The 15,579-nt window shown below is 45.8% G+C and overlaps 4 non-coding genes across 4 annotated transcripts; all 4 read left to right on the top strand.

Moving 5' to 3' along the window:
- The first annotated feature begins 3,299 nt into the window (after window positions 1-3,299).
- Window positions 3,300-3,372, top strand: trnar-ccu (transfer RNA arginine (anticodon CCU)). The gene has a single exon. It is a non-coding gene; the product is annotated as a tRNA-Arg (tRNA).
- A 2,081-nt stretch (window positions 3,373-5,453) lies between these two features.
- trnar-ccu (transfer RNA arginine (anticodon CCU)) lies at window positions 5,454-5,526 on the top strand. The gene has a single exon. It is a non-coding gene; the product is annotated as a tRNA-Arg (tRNA).
- A 6,829-nt stretch (window positions 5,527-12,355) lies between these two features.
- trnam-cau (transfer RNA methionine (anticodon CAU)) lies at window positions 12,356-12,427 on the top strand. Its single transcript has one exon. It is a non-coding gene; the product is annotated as a tRNA-Met (tRNA).
- A 3,079-nt stretch (window positions 12,428-15,506) lies between these two features.
- On the top strand, window positions 15,507-15,579 carry trnar-ccu (transfer RNA arginine (anticodon CCU)). Its single transcript has one exon. It is a non-coding gene; the product is annotated as a tRNA-Arg (tRNA).

Raw genomic sequence — 15,579 nt, forward strand, 5'->3', positions numbered from 1 at the left:
GAGTGGCAGTTAATTAAAACACTTGATTTTGGGTATGTAGTGTTCTGAAATCCACATTTTCCCGGCTAGCCCAAATGGCCTAATGGATAAGGCACTGGCCTCCTGAGCCAGGGATTGTGGGTTTGAGTCTCATCTGGCTTGTACTCCAAGCAGAGTGGCGCAGCGGAAGCGTGCTGGGCCCATAACCCAGAGGTCGATGGATCGAAACCATCCTCTGCTAGACATTGTATCTTTTTCGAGACCATTGAGTTGGACATGACATTTTTTCTTCAAAACTTGACTTCAATTTCACATCTGCCTCAGCATTGCAAGCTCCTACAATTCTGGATATTTGATGCTGCCACAATGTGGATCTAGCAGAGTGGCAGTTAATTAAAACACTTGATTTTGGGTATGTAGTGTTCTGAAATCCACATTTTCCCGGCCAGCCCAAATGGCCTAATGGATAAGGCACTGGCCTCCTAAGCCAGGGATTGTGGGTTCGAGTCCCATCTGGGTTGTACTCCAAGCAGAGTGGTGCAGCGGAAGCGTGCTGGGCCCATAACCCAGAGGTCGATGGATTGAAACCATCCTCTGCTAGACATTGTATCTTTTTCGGGACCATTGAGTTGGACATGACATTTTTTCTTCAAAACTTTACTTCAATTTCACATCTGCCTAAGAATTGCAAACTCCAACAATTCTCGTTATTTTATGCTGCCACAATGTGGATCTAGCAGAGTGGCAGTTAATTAAAACCCTTGATTTTGGATATGTAGTGTTCTGAAATCCTCCTTTTCCTGGCCAGACCCAATGGCCTAATGGATAAGGCACTGGCCTCCTAAGCCAGGGATTGTGGGTCGGAGTCCCATGTGGGGTGTACTTCAAGCAGAGAGGCGCAGCGGAAGCGTGCTGGGCCCATAACCCAGAGGTCGATGTATCGAAACCATCCTCTGCTAGACGTTGTCTCTTTTTCGAGACCATTGTGTTGGACATGACATTTTTTCTTCAAAACTTGACTTCAATTTCACATCTGCCTCAGCATTGCAAGCTCCTTCAATTCTGGATATTTGATGCTGCCACAATGTGGATCTAGCAGAGAGGCAGTTAATTAAAACACTTGATTTTGGGTATGTAGTGTTCTGAAATCCACATTTTCCCGGCCAGCCCAAATGGCCTAATGGATAAGGCACTGGCCTCCTAAGCCAGGGATTGTGGGTTCGAGTCCCATCTGGGTTGTACTCCAAGCAGAGTGGCGCAACGGAAGCGTGCTTGGCCCATAACCCAGAGGTCAATGGATCGAAACCATCCTCTGCTAGACGCTGTATCTTTTTCGAGACCATTGTGTTGGACATGACATTTTTTCTTCAAAACTTTACTTCAATTTCACATCTGCCTTAGAATTGCAAACTCCAACAATTCTCGTTATTTTATGCTGCCACTATGTGGATCTAGCAGAGTGGCAGTTAATTAAAACACTTGATTTTGGGTATGTAGTGTTCTGAAATCCACTTTTTCCTGGCCAGCCCAAATGGCCTAATGGATAAGGCACTGGCCTCCTAAGCCAGGGATTGTGGGTTAGAGTCCCATCTGGGTTGCAATCCAAGCAGAGTGGCGCAGCGGAAGCGTGCTGGGCCCATAATCCAGAGGTCGATGGATCGAAACCATCCTCTGCTAGACGTTGTCTCTTTTTCGAGACCATTGTGTTGGACATGACATTTTTTCTTCAAAACTTGACTTCAATTTCACATCTGCCTCAGCATTGCAAGCTCCTACAATTCTGGATATTTGATGCTGCCACAATGTGGATCTAGCAGAGAGGCAGTTAATTAAAACACTTGATTTTGGGTATGTAGTGTTCTGAAATCCACTTTTTCCCAGCCAGCCCAAATGGCCTAATGGATAAGGCACTGGCCTCCTAAGCCAGGGATTGTGGGTTCGAGTCCCATCTGGGTTGGACTCCAAGCAGAGTGGCGCAACGGAAGGGTGCTGGGCCCATAACCCAGAGGTCGATGGATCGAAACCATCCTCTGCTAGACATTGTATCTTTTTCGAGACCATTGTGTTGGACATGACATTTTTTCTTCAAAACTTTACTTCAATTTCACATCTGCCTAAGAATTGCAAACTCCAACAATTCTCGTTATTTTATGCTGCCACAATGTGGATCTAGCAGAGTGGCAGTTAATTAAAACACTTGATTTTGGGTATGTAGTGTTCTGAAATCCACATTTTCCCGGCTAGCCCAAATAGCCTAATGGATAAGGCACTGGCCTCCTAAGCCAGGGATTGTGGGTTTGAGTCTCATCTGGCTTGTACTCCAAGCAGAGTGGCGCAGCGGAAGCGTGCTGGGCCCATAACCCAGAGGTCGATGGATCGAAACCATCCTCTGCTAGACATTGAATCTTTTTCGAGACCATTGAGTTGGACATGACATTTTTTCTTCAAAACTTGACTTCAATTTCACATCTGCCTCAGCATTGCAAGCTCCTACAATTCTGGATATTTGATGCTGCCACAATGTGGATCTAGCAGAGTGGCAGTTAATTAAAACACTTGATTTTGGGTATGTAGTGTTCTGAAATCCACATTTTCCCGGCCAGCCCAAATGGCCTAATGGATAAGGCACTGGCCTCCTAAGCCAGGGATTGTGGGTTCGAGTCCCATCTGGGTTGTACTCCAAGCAGAGTGGCGCAGCGGAAGCGTGCTGGGCCCATAACCCAGAGGTCGATGGATTGAAACCATCCTCTGCTAGACTTTGTATCTTTTTCGAGACCATTGTGTTGGACATGACATTTTTTCTTCAAAACTTTCCTTCAATTTCACATCTGCCTTAGAATTGCAAACTCCAACAATTTTCGTTATTTTATGCTGCCACAATGTGGATCTAGCAGAGTGGCAGTTAATTAAAACACTTGATTTTGGGTATGTAGTGTTCTGAAATCCTCCTTTTCCTGGCCAGCCCCAATGGCCTAATGGATAAGGCACTGGCCTTCTAAGCCAGGGATTGTGGGTCGGAGTCCCATCTGGGTTGTACTCCAAGCAGAGTGGCGCAGCGGAAGCGTGCTGGGCCCATAACCCAGAGGTCGATGGATCGAAACCATCCTCTGCTAGACATTGTATCTTTTTCGAGACCATTGAGTTGGACATGACATTTTTTCTTCAAAACTTGACTTCAATTTTACATCTGCCTCAGCATTGCAAGCTCCTACAATTCTGGATATTTGATGCTGCCACAATGTGGATCTAGCAGAGTGGCAGTTAATTAAAACACTTGATTTTGGGTATGTAGTGTTCTGAAATCCACCTTTTACTGGCCAGCCCCAGTGGCCTAATGGATAAGGCACTGGCCTCCTAAGCCAGGGATTGTGGGTTAGAGTCCCATGTGGGGTGTACTACAAGCAGAGTGGCGCAGCGGAAGCGTGCTGGGCCCATAACCCAGAGGTCGATGGATTGAAAACATCCTCTGCTAGACATTGTATCTTTTTCGGGACCATTGAGTTGGACATGACATTTTTTCTTCAAAACTTTACTTCAATTTCACATCTGCCTAAGAATTGCAAACTCCAACAATTCTCGTTATTTTATGCTGCCACAATGTGGATCTAGCAGAGTGGCAGTTAATTAAAACACTTGATTTTGGGTATGTAGTGTTCTGAAATCCTCCTTTTCCTGGCCAGACCCAATGGCCTAATGGATAAGGCACTGGCCTCCTAAGCCAGGGATTGTGGGTCGGAGTCCCATGTGGGGTGTACTACAAGCAGAGTGGCGCAGCGGAAGCGTGCTGGGCCCATAACCCAGAGGTCGATGGATCGAAACCATCCTCTGCTAGACGTTGTCTCTTTTTCGAGACCATTGTGTTGGACATGACATTTTTTCTTCAAAACTTGACTTCAATTTCACATCTGCCTCAGCATTGCAAGCTCCTACAATTCTGGATATTTGATGCTGCCACAATGTGGATCTAGCAGAGAGGCAGTTAATTAAAACACTTGATTTTGGGTATGTAGTGTTCTGAAATCCACTTTTTCCCGGCCAGCCCAAATGGCCTAATGGATAAGGCACTGGCCTCCTAAGCCAGGGATTGTGGGTTCGAGTCCCATCTGGGTTGTACTCCAAGCAGAGTGGCGCAACGGAAGCGTGCTTGGCCCATAACCCAGAGGTCGATGGATCGAAACCATCCTCTGCTAGACGTTGTATCTTTTTCGAGACCATTGTGTTGGACATGACATTTTTTCTTCAAAACTTTACTTCAATTTCACATCTGCCTAAGAATTGCAAACTCCAACAATTCTCGTTATTTTATGCTGCCACAATGTGGATCTAGCAGAGTGGCAGTTAATTAAAACACTTGATTTTGGGTATGTAGTGTTCTGAAATCCACATTTTCCCGGCTAGCCCAAATGGCCTAATGGATAAGGCACTGGCCTCCTAAGCCAGGGATTGTGGGTTTGAGTCCCATCTGGCTTGTACTCCAAGCAGAGTGGCGCAGCGGAAGCGTGCTGGGCCCATAACCCAGAGGTCGATGGATCGAAACCATCCTCTGCTAGACATTGTATCTTTTTCGAGACCATTGAGTTGGACATGACATTTTTTCTTCAAAACTTGACTTCAATTACATATCTGCCTCAGCATTGCAAGCTCCTATTATTCTGGATATTTGATGCTGCCACAATGTGGATCTAGCAGAGTGGCAGTTAATTAAAACACTTGATTTTGGGTATGTAGTGTTCTGAAATCCACATTTTCCCGGCCAGCCCAAATGGCCTAATGGATAAGGCACTGGCCTCCTAAGCCAGGGATTGTGGGTCCAAGTCCCATCTGGGTTGTAATCCAAGCAGAGTGGTGCAGCGGAAGCGTGCTGGGCCCATAACCCAGAGGTCGATGGATCGAAACCATCCTCTGCTAGACTTTGTATCTTTTTCGAGACCATTGTGTTGGACATGACATTTTTTCTTCAAAACTTTCCTTCAATTTCACATCTGCCTTAGAATTGCAAACTCCAACAATTTTTGTTATTTTATGCTGCCACAATGTGGATCTAGCAGAGTGGCAGTTAATTAAAACACTTGATTTTGGGTATGTAGTGTTCTGAAATCCTCCTTTTCCCGGCCAGCCCCAATGGCCTAATGGATAAGGCACTGGCCTTCTAAGCCAGGGATTGTGGGTCGGAGTCCCATCTGGGTTGTATTCCAAGCAGAGTGGCGCAGCGGAAGCGTGCTGGGCCCATAACCCAGAGGTCGATGGATCGAAACCATCCTCTGCTAGACATTGTATCTTTTTCGAGACCATTGAGTTGGACATGACATTTTTTCTTCAAAACTTGACTTCAATTTTACATCTGCCTCAGCATTGCAAGCTCCTACAATTCTGGATATTTGATGCTGCCACTATGTGGATCTAGCAGAGTGGCAGTTAATTAAAACACTTGATTTTGGGTATGTAGTGTTCTGAAATCCACCTTTTACTGGCCAGCCCCAGTGGCCTAATGGATAAGGCACTGGCCTCCTAAGCCAGGGATTGTGGGTTCAAGTCCCATCTGGGGTGTACTACAAGCAGAGTGGCGCAGCGGAAGCGTGCTGGGCCCATAACCCAGAGGTCGATGGATCGAAACCATCCTCTGCTAGATATTGTATCTTTTTCGGGACCATTGTGTTGGACATGACATTTTTTCTTCAAAACTTTACTTCAATTTCACATCTGCCTTAGAATTGCAAACTCCAACAATTCTCGTTATTTTATGCTGCCACAATGTGGATCTAGCAGAGTGGCAGTTAATTAAAACACTTGATTTTGGGTATGTAGTGTTCTGAAATCCACTTTTTCCTGGCCAGCCCAAATGGCCTAATGGATAAGGCACTGGCCTCCTAAGCCAGGGATTGTGGGTTAGAGTCCCATCTGGGTTGTAACCCAAGCAGAGTGGCGCAGCGGAAGCGTGCTGGGCCCATAACCCAGAGGTCGATGGATCGAAACCATCCTCTGCTAGACGTTGTCTCTTTTTCGAGACCATTGTGTTGGACATGACATTTTTTCTTCAAAACTTGACTTCAATTTCACATCTGCCTCAGCATTGCAAGCTCCTACAATTCTGGATATTTGATGCTGCCACATTGTGGATCTAGCAGAGAGGCAGTTAATTAAAACACTTGATTTTGGGTATGTAGTGTTCTGAAATCCACTTTTTCCCGGCCAGCCCAAATGGCCTAATGGATAAGGCACTGGCCTCCTAAGCTAGGGATTGTGGGTTCGAGTCCCATCTGGGTTGTACTCCAAGCAGAGTGGCGCAACGGAAGCGTGCTGGTCCCATAACCCAGAGGTCGATGGATGGAAACCATCCTCTGCTAGGCATTGTATCTTTTTCGAGACCATTGTGTTGGACATGACATTTTTTCTTCAAAACTTTACTTCAATTTCACATCTGCCTAAGAATTGCAAACTCCAACAATTCTCGTTATTTTATGCTGCCACAATGTGGATCTAGCAGAGTGGCAGTTAATTAAAACACTTGATTTTGGGTATGTAGTGTTCTGAAATCCTCCTTTTCCTGGCCAGACCCAATGGCCTAATGGATAAGGCACTGGCCTCCTAAGCCAGGGATTGTGGGTCGGAGTCCCATTTGCGGTGTACTCCAAGCAGAGTGGCGCAGCGGAAGCGTGCTGGGCCCATAACCCAGAGGTCGATGGATCGAAACCATCCTCTGCTAGACGTTGTCTCTTTTTCGAGACCATTGTGTTGGACATGACATTTTTTCTTCAAAACTATACTTCAATTTCACATCTGCCTCAGAATTGCAAACTCCAACAATTCTCGTTATTTTATGCTGCCACAATGTGGATCTAGCAGAGTGGCAGTTAATTAAAACACTTGATTTTGGGTATGTAGTGTTCTGAAAACCACTTTTACCTGGCCAGCACCAGTGGCCTAATGGATAAGGCACTGGCCTCCTAAGCCAGGGATTGTGGGTTGGAGTCCCATCTGGGGTGTACTACAAGCAGAGTGGCGCAGAGGAAGCGTGCTGGGCCCATAACCCAGAGGTCGATGGATCGAAACCATCCTCTGCTATACATTGTATATTTTTCGAGACCATTGTGTTGGACATGACATTTTTTCTTCAAAACTTTACTTCAATTTCACATCTGCCTTAGAATTGCAAACTCCAACAATTCTCGTTATTTTATGCTGCCACAATGTGGATCTAGCAGAGTGGCAGTTAATTAAAACACTTGATTTTGGGTATGTAGTGTTCTGAAATCCACTTTTTCCTGGCCAGCCCAAATGGCCTAATGGATAAGGCACTGGCCTCCTAAGCCAGGGATTGTGGGTTAGAGTCCCATCTGGGTTGTAATCCAAGCAGAGTGGCGCAGCGGAAGCGTGCTGGGCCCATAACCCAGAGGTCGATGGATCGAAACCATCCTCTGCTAGACATTGTCTCTTTTTCGAGACCATTGTGTTGGACATGACATTTTTTCTTCAAAACTTGACTTCAATTTCACATCTGCCTCAGCATTGCAAGCTCCTACAATTCTGGATATTTGATGCTGCCACAATGTGGATCTAGCAGAGAGGCAGTTAATTAAAACACTTGATTTTGGGTATGTAGTGTTCTGAATTCCACTTTTTCCTGGCCAGCCCAAATGGCCTAATGGATAAGGCACTGGCCTCCTAAGCTAGGGATTGTGGGTTCGAGTCCCATGTGGGTTGTACTCCAAGCAGAGTGGCGCAACGGAAGCGTGCTGGGCCAATAACCCAGAGGTCGATGGATGGAAACCATCCTCTGCTAGACATTGTATCTTTTTCGAGACCATTGTGTTGGACATGACATTTTTTCTTCAAAACTTTACTTCAATTTCACATCTGCCTAAGAATTGCAAACTCCAACAATTCTCGTTATTTTATGCTGCCACAATGTGGATCTAGCAGAGTGGCAGTTAATTAAAACACTTGATTTTGGGTATGTAGTGTTCTGAAATCCTCCTTTTCCTGGCCAGACCCAATGGCCTAATGGATAAGGCACTGGCCTCCTAAGCCAGGGATTGTGGGTCGGAGTCCCATTTGGGGTGTACTACAAGCAGAGTGGCGCAGCGGAAGCGTGCTGGGCCCATAACCCAGAGGTCGATGGATCGAAACCATCCTCTGCTAGACGTTGTCTCTTTTTCGAGACCATTGTGTTGGACATGACATTTTTTCTTCAAAACTTTACTTCAATTTCACATCTGCCTCAGCATTGCAAGCTCCTACAATTCTGGATATTTGATGCTGCCACAATGTGGATCTAGCAGAGTGGCAGTTAATTAAAACACTTGATTTTGGGTATGTAGTGTTCTGAAATCCACTTTTTCCTGGCCAGCCCAAATGGCCTAATGGATAAGGCACTGGCCTCCTAAGCCAGGGATTGTGGGTTAGAGTCCCATCTGGGTTGTAATCCAAGCAGAGTGGCGCAGCGGAAGCGTGCTGGGCCCATAACCCAGAGGTCGATGGATCGAAACCATCCTCTGCTAGACATTGTCTCTTTTTCGAGACCATTGTGTTGGACATGACATTTTTTCTTCAAAACTTGACTTCAATTTCACATCTGCCTCAGCATTGCAAGCTCCTACAATTCTGGATATTTGATGCTGCCACAATGTGGATCTAGCAGAGAGGCAGTTAATTAAAACACTTGATTTTGGGTATGTAGTGTTCTGAATTCCACTTTTTCCTGGCCAGCCCAAATGGCCTAATGGATAAGGCACTGGCCTCCTAAGCTAGGGATTGTGGGTTCGAGTCCCATGTGGGTTGTACTCCAAGCAGAGTGGCGCAACGGAAGCGTGCTGGGCCCATAACCCAGAGGTCGATGGATGGAAACCATCCTCTGCTAGACATTGTATCTTTTTCGAGACCATTGTGTTGGACATGACATTTTTTCTTCAAAACTTTACTTCAATTTCACATCTGCCTAAGAATTGCAAACTCCAACAATTCTCGTTATTTTATGCTGCCACAATGTGGATCTAGCAGAGTGGCAGTTAATTAAAACACTTGATTTTGGGTATGTAGTGTTCTGAAATCCTCCTTTTCCTGGCCAGACCCAATGGCCTAATGGATAAGGCACTGGCCTCCTAAACCAGGGATTGTGGGTCGGAGTCCCATTTGGGGTGTACTACAAGCAGAGTGGCGCAGCGGAAGCGTGCTGGGCCCATAACCCAGAGGTCGATGGATCGAAACCATCCTCTGCTAGACGTTGTCTCTTTTTCGAGACCATTGTGTTGGACATGACATTTTTTCTTCAAAACTTTACTTCAATTTCACATCTGCCTCAGAATTGCAAACTCCAACAATTCTCATTATTTTATGCTGCCACAATGTGGATCTAGCAGAGTGGCAGTTAATTAAAACACTTGATTTTGGGTATGTAGTGTTCTGAAAACCACTTTTACCTGGCCAGCACCAGTCGCCTAATGGATAAGGCACTGGCCTCCTAAGCCAGGGATTGTGGGTTGGAGTCCCATCTGGGGTGTACTACAAGCAGAGTGGCGCAGAGGAAGCGTGCTGGGCCCATAACCCAGAGGTCGATGGATAGAAACCATCCTCTGCTAGATATTGTCTCTTTTTCGGGACCATTGAGTTGGACATGACATTTTTTCTTCAAAACTTGACTTCAATTTCACATCTGCCTCAGCATTGCAAGCTCCTACAATTCTGGATATTTTATGCTGCCACAATGTGGATCTAGCAGAGTGGCAGTTAATTAAAACACTTGATTTTGGGTATGTAGTGTTCTGAAATCCACATTTTTCCCGGCTAGCCCAAATGGCCTAATGGATAAGGCACTGGCCTCCTAAGCCAGGGATTGTGGGTTCGAGTCCCATCTGGGTTGTACTCCAAGCAGAGTGGCGCAGCGGAAGCGTGCTGGGCCCATAACCCAGAGGTCGATGGATCGAAACCATCCTCTGCTAGACTTTGTATCTTTTTCGAGACCATTGTGTTGGACATGACATTTTTTCTTCAAAACTTTACTTCAATTTCACATCTGCCTTAGAATTGCAAACTCCAACAATTCTCGTTATTTTATGCTGCCACAATGTGGATCTAGCAGAGTGGCAGTTAATTAAAACACTTGATTTTGGGTATGTAGTGTTCTGAAATCCTCCTTTTCCTGGCCAGCCCCAATGGCCTAATGGATAAGGCACTGGCCTTCTAAGCCAGGGATTGTGGGTCGGAGTCCCATCTGAGGTGTACTACAAGCAGAGTGGCGCAATGGAAGCGTGCTGGGCCCATAACCCAGAGGTCGATGGATCGAAACCATCCTCTGCTAGACGTTGTCTCTTTTTCGAGACCATTGTGTTGGACATGACATTTTTTCTTCAAAACTTGACTTCAATTTCACATCTGCCTCAGCATTGCAAGCTCCTACAATTCTGGATATTTGATGCTGCCACAATGTGGATCTAGCAGAGAGGCAGTTAATTAAAACACTTGATTTTGGGTATGTAGTGTTCTGAAATCCACTTTTTCCCAGCCAGCCCAAATGGCCTATTGGATAAGGCACTGGCCTCCTAAGCTAGGGATTGTGGGTTCGAGTCCCATCTGGGTTGTACTCCAAGCAGAGTGGCGCAACGGAAGCGTGCTGGTCCCATAACCCAGAGGTCGATGGATGGAAACCATCCTCAGCTAGGCATTGTATCTTTTTCGAGACCATTGTGTTGGACATGACATTTTTTCTTCAAAACTTTACTTCAATTTCACATCTGCCTAAGAATTGCAAACTCCAACAATTCTCGTTATTTTATGCTGCCACAATGTGGATCTAGCAGAGTGGCAGTTAATTAAAACACTTGATTTTGGGTATGTAGTGTTCTGAAATCCTCCTTTTCCTGGCCAGACCCAATGGCCTAATGGATAAGGCACTGGCCTCCTAAGCCAGGGATTGTGGGTCGGAGTCCCATTTGCGGTGTACTCCAAGCAGAGTGGCGCAGCGGAAGTGTGCTGGGCCCATAACCCAGAGGTCGATGGATCGAAACCATCCTCTGCTAGACGTTGTCTCTTTTTCGAGACCATTGTGTTGGACATGACATTTTTTCTTCAAAACTATACTTCAATTTCACATCTGCCTCAGAATTGCAAACTCCAACAATTCTCGTTATTTTATGCTGCCACAATGTGGATCTAGCAGAGTGGCAGTTAATTAAAACACTTGATTTTGGGTATGTAGTGTTCTGAAAACCACTTTTACCTGGCCAGCACCAGTGGCCTAATGGATAAGGCACTGGCCTCCTAAGCCAGGGATTGTGGGTTGGAGTCCCATCTGGGGTGTACTACAAGCAGAGTGGCGCAGAGGAAGCGTGCTGGGCCCATAACCCAGAGGTCGATGGATCGAAACCATCCTCTGCTATACATTGTATATTTTTCGAGACCATTGTGTTGGACATGACATTTTTTCTTCAAAACTTTACTTCAATTTCACATCTGCCTTAGAATTGCAAACTCCAACAATTCTCGTTATTTTATGCTGCCACAATGTGGATCTAGCAGAGTGGCAGTTAATTAAAACACTTGATTTTGGGTATGTAGTGTTCTGAAATCCACTTTTTCCTGGCCAGCCCAAATGGCCTAATGGATAAGGCACTGGCCTCCTAAGCCAGGGATTGTGGGTTAGAGTCCCATCTGGGTTGTAATCCAAGCAGAGTGGCGCAGCGGAAGCGTGCTGGGCCCATAACCCAGAGGTCGATGGATCGAAACCATCCTCTGCTAGACATTGTCTCTTTTTCGAGACCATTGTGTTGGACATGACATTTTTTCTTCAAAACTTGACTTCAATTTCACATCTGCCTCAGCATTGCAAGCTCCTACAATTCTGGATATTTGATGCTGCCACAATGTGGATCTAGCAGAGAGGCAGTTAATTAAAACACTTGATTTTGGGTATGTAGTGTTCTGAATTCCACTTTTTCCTGGCCAGCCCAAATGGCCTAATGGATAAGGCACTGGCCTCCTAAGCCAGGGATTGTGGGTTCGAGTCCCATGTGGGTTGTACTCCAAGCAGAGTGGCGCAACGGAAGCGTGCTGGGCCCATAACCCAGAGGTCGATGGATGGAAACCATCCTCTGCTAGACATTGTATCTTTTTCGAGACCATTGTGTTGGACATGACATTTTTTCTTCAAAACTTTACTTCAATTTCACATCTGCCTAAGAATTGCAAACTCCAACAATTCTCGTTATTTTATGCTGCCACAATGTGGATCTAGCAGAGTGGCAGTTAATTAAAACACTTGATTTTGGGTATGTAGTGTTCTGAAATCCTCCTTTTCCTGGCCAGACCCAATGGCCTAATGGATAAGGCACTGGCCTCCTAAGCCAGGGATTGTGGGTCGGAGTCCCATTTGGGGTGTACTACAAGCAGAGTGGCGCAGCGGAAGCGTGCTGGGCTCATAACCCAGAGGTCGATGGATCGAAACCATCCTCTGCTAGACGTTGTCTCTTTTTCGAGACCATTGTGTTGGACATGACATTTTTTCTTCAAAACTTTACTTCAATTTCACATCTGCCTCAGCATTGCAAGCTCCTACAATTCTGGATATTTGATGCTGCCACAATGTGGATCTAGCAGAGTGGCAGTTAATTAAAACACTTGATTTTGGGTATGTAGTGTTCTGAAATCCACTTTTTCCTGGCCAGCCCAAATGGCCTAATGGATAAGGCACTGGCCTCCTAAGCCAGGGATTGTGGGTTAGAGTCCCATCTGGGTTGTAATCCAAGCAGAGTGGCGCAGCGGAAGCGTGCTGGGCCCATAACCCAGAGGTCGATGGATCGAAACCATCCTCTGCTAGACATTGTCTCTTTTTCGAGACCATTGTGTTGGACATGACATTTTTTCTTCAAAACTTGACTTCAATTTCACATCTGCCTCAGCATTGCAAGCTCCTACAATTCTGGATATTTGATGCTGCCACAATGTGGATCTAGCAGAGAGGCAGTTAATTAAAACACTTGATTTTGGGTATGTAGTGTTCTGAATTCCACTTTTTCCTGGCCAGCCCAAATGGCCTAATGGATAAGGCACTGGCCTCCTAAGCCAGGGATTGTGGGTTCGAGTCCCATGTGGGTTGTACTCCAAGCAGAGTGGCGCAACGGAAGCGTGCTGGGCCCATAACCCAGAGGTCGATGGATGGAAACCATCCTCTGCTAGACATTGTATCTTTTTCGAGACCATTGTGTTGGACATGACATTTTTTCTTCAAAACTTTACTTCAATTTCACATCTGCCTAAGAATTGCAAACTCCAACAATTCTCGTTATTTTATGCTGCCACAATGTGGATCTAGCAGAGTGGCAGTTAATTAAAACACTTGATTTTGGGTATGTAGTGTTCTGAAATCCTCCTTTTCCTGGCCAGCCCCAATGGCCTAATGGATAAGGCACTGGCCTCCTAAGCCAGGGATTGTGGGTCGGAGTCCCATTTGGGGTGTACTACAAGCAGAGTGGCGCAGCGGAAGCGTGCTGGGCCCATAACCCAGAGGTCGATGGATCGAAACCATCCTCTGCTAGACGTTGTCTCTTTTTCGAGACCATTGTGTTGGACATGACATTTTTTCTTCAAAACTTTACTTCAATTTCACATCTGCCTCAGAATTGCAAACTCCAACAATTCTCATTATTTTATGCTGCCACAATGTGGATCTAGCAGAGTGGCAGTTAATTAAAACACTTGATTTTGGGTATGTAGTGTTCTGAAAACCACTTTTACCTGGCCAGCACCAGTCGCCTAATGGATAAGGCACTGGCCTCCTAAGCCAGGGATTGTGGGTTGGAGTCCCATCTGGGGTGTACTACAAGCAGAGTGGCGCAGAGGAAGCGTGCTGGGCCCATAACCCAGAGGTCGATGGATAGAAACCATCCTCTGCTAGATATTGTCTCTTTTTCGGGACCATTGAGTTGGACATGACATTTTTTCTTCAAAACTTGACTTCAATTTCACATCTGCCTCAGCATTGCAAGCTCCTACAATTCTGGATATTTTATGCTGCCACAATGTGGATCTAGCAGAGTGGCAGTTAATTAAAACACTTGATTTTGGGTATGTAGTGTTCTGAAATCCACATTTTCCCGGCCAGCCCAAATGGCCTAATGGATAAGGCACTGGCCTCCTAAGCCAGGGATTGTGGGTTCGAGTCCCATCTGGGTTGTACTCCAAGCAGAGTGGCGCAGCGGAAGCGTGCTGGGCCCATAACCCAGAGGTCGATGGATTGAAACCATCCTCTGCTAGACTTTGTATCTTTTTCGAGACCATTGTGTTGGACATGACATTTTTTCTTCAAAACTTTACTTCAATTTCACATCTGCCTTAGAATTGCAAACTCCAACAATTCTCGTTATTTTATGCTGCCACAATGTGGATCTAGCAGAGTGGCAGTTAATTAAAACACTTGATTTTGGGTATGTAGTGTTCTGAAATCCTCCTTTTCCTGGCCAGACCCAATGGCCTAATGGATAAGGCACTGGCCTCCTAAACCAGGGATTGTGGGTCGGAGTCCCATTTGGGGTGTACTACAAGCAGAGTGGCGCAGCGGAAGCGTGCTGGGCCCATAACCCAAAGGTCGATGGATCGAAACCATCCTCTGCTAGACGTTGTCTCTTTTTCGAGACCATTGTGTTGGACATGACATTTTTTCTTCAAAACTTTACTTCAATTTCACATCTGCCTTAGAATTGCAAACTCCAACAATTCTCGTTATTTTATGCTGCCACAATGTGGATCTAGCAGAGTGGCAGTTAATTAAAACACTTGATTTTGGGTATGTAGTGTTCTGAAATCCTCCTTTTCCTGGCCAGACCCAATGGCCTAATGGATAAGGCACTGGCCTCCTAAACCAGGGATTGTGGGTCGGAGTCCCATTTGGGGTGTACTACAAGCAGAGTGGCGCAGCGGAAGCGTGCTGGGCCCATAACCCAGAGGTCGATGGATCGAAACCATCCTCTGCTAGACGTTGTCTCTTTTTCGAGACCATTGTGTTGGACATGACATTTTTTCTTCAAAACTTTACTTCAATTTCACATCTGCCTCAGAATTGCAAACTCCAACAATTCTCATTATTTTATGCTGCCACAATGTGGATCTAGCAGAGTGGCAGTTAATTAAAACACTTGATTTTGGGTATGTAGTGTTCTGAAAACCACTTTTACCTGGCCAGCACCAGTCGCCTAATGGATAAGGCACTGTCCTCCTAAGCCAGGGATTGTGGGTTGGAGTCCCATCTGGGGTGTACTACAAGCAGAGTGGCGCAGAGGAAGCGTGCTGGGCCCATAACCCAGAGGTCGATGGATAGAAACCATCCTCTGCTAGATATTGTCTCTTTTTCGGGACCATTGAGCTGGACATGACATTTTTTCTTCAAAACTTGACTTCAATTTCACATCTGCCTCAGCATTGCAAGCTCCTACAATTCTGGATATTTTATGCTGCCACAATGTGGATCTAGCAGAGTGGCAGTTAATTAAAACACTTGATTTTGGGTATGTAGTGTTCTGAAATCCTCCTTTTCCTGGCCAGCCCCAATGGCCTAATGGATAAGGCACTGGCCTCCTAAGCCAGGGATTGTGGGTTCAAGTCCCATCTGGGGTG

The sequence above is a fragment of the Salminus brasiliensis genome, chromosome 16 (assembly GCF_030463535.1).
Source record: "Salminus brasiliensis chromosome 16, fSalBra1.hap2, whole genome shotgun sequence".
NCBI lineage: Eukaryota > Metazoa > Chordata > Actinopteri > Characiformes > Bryconidae > Salminus > Salminus brasiliensis.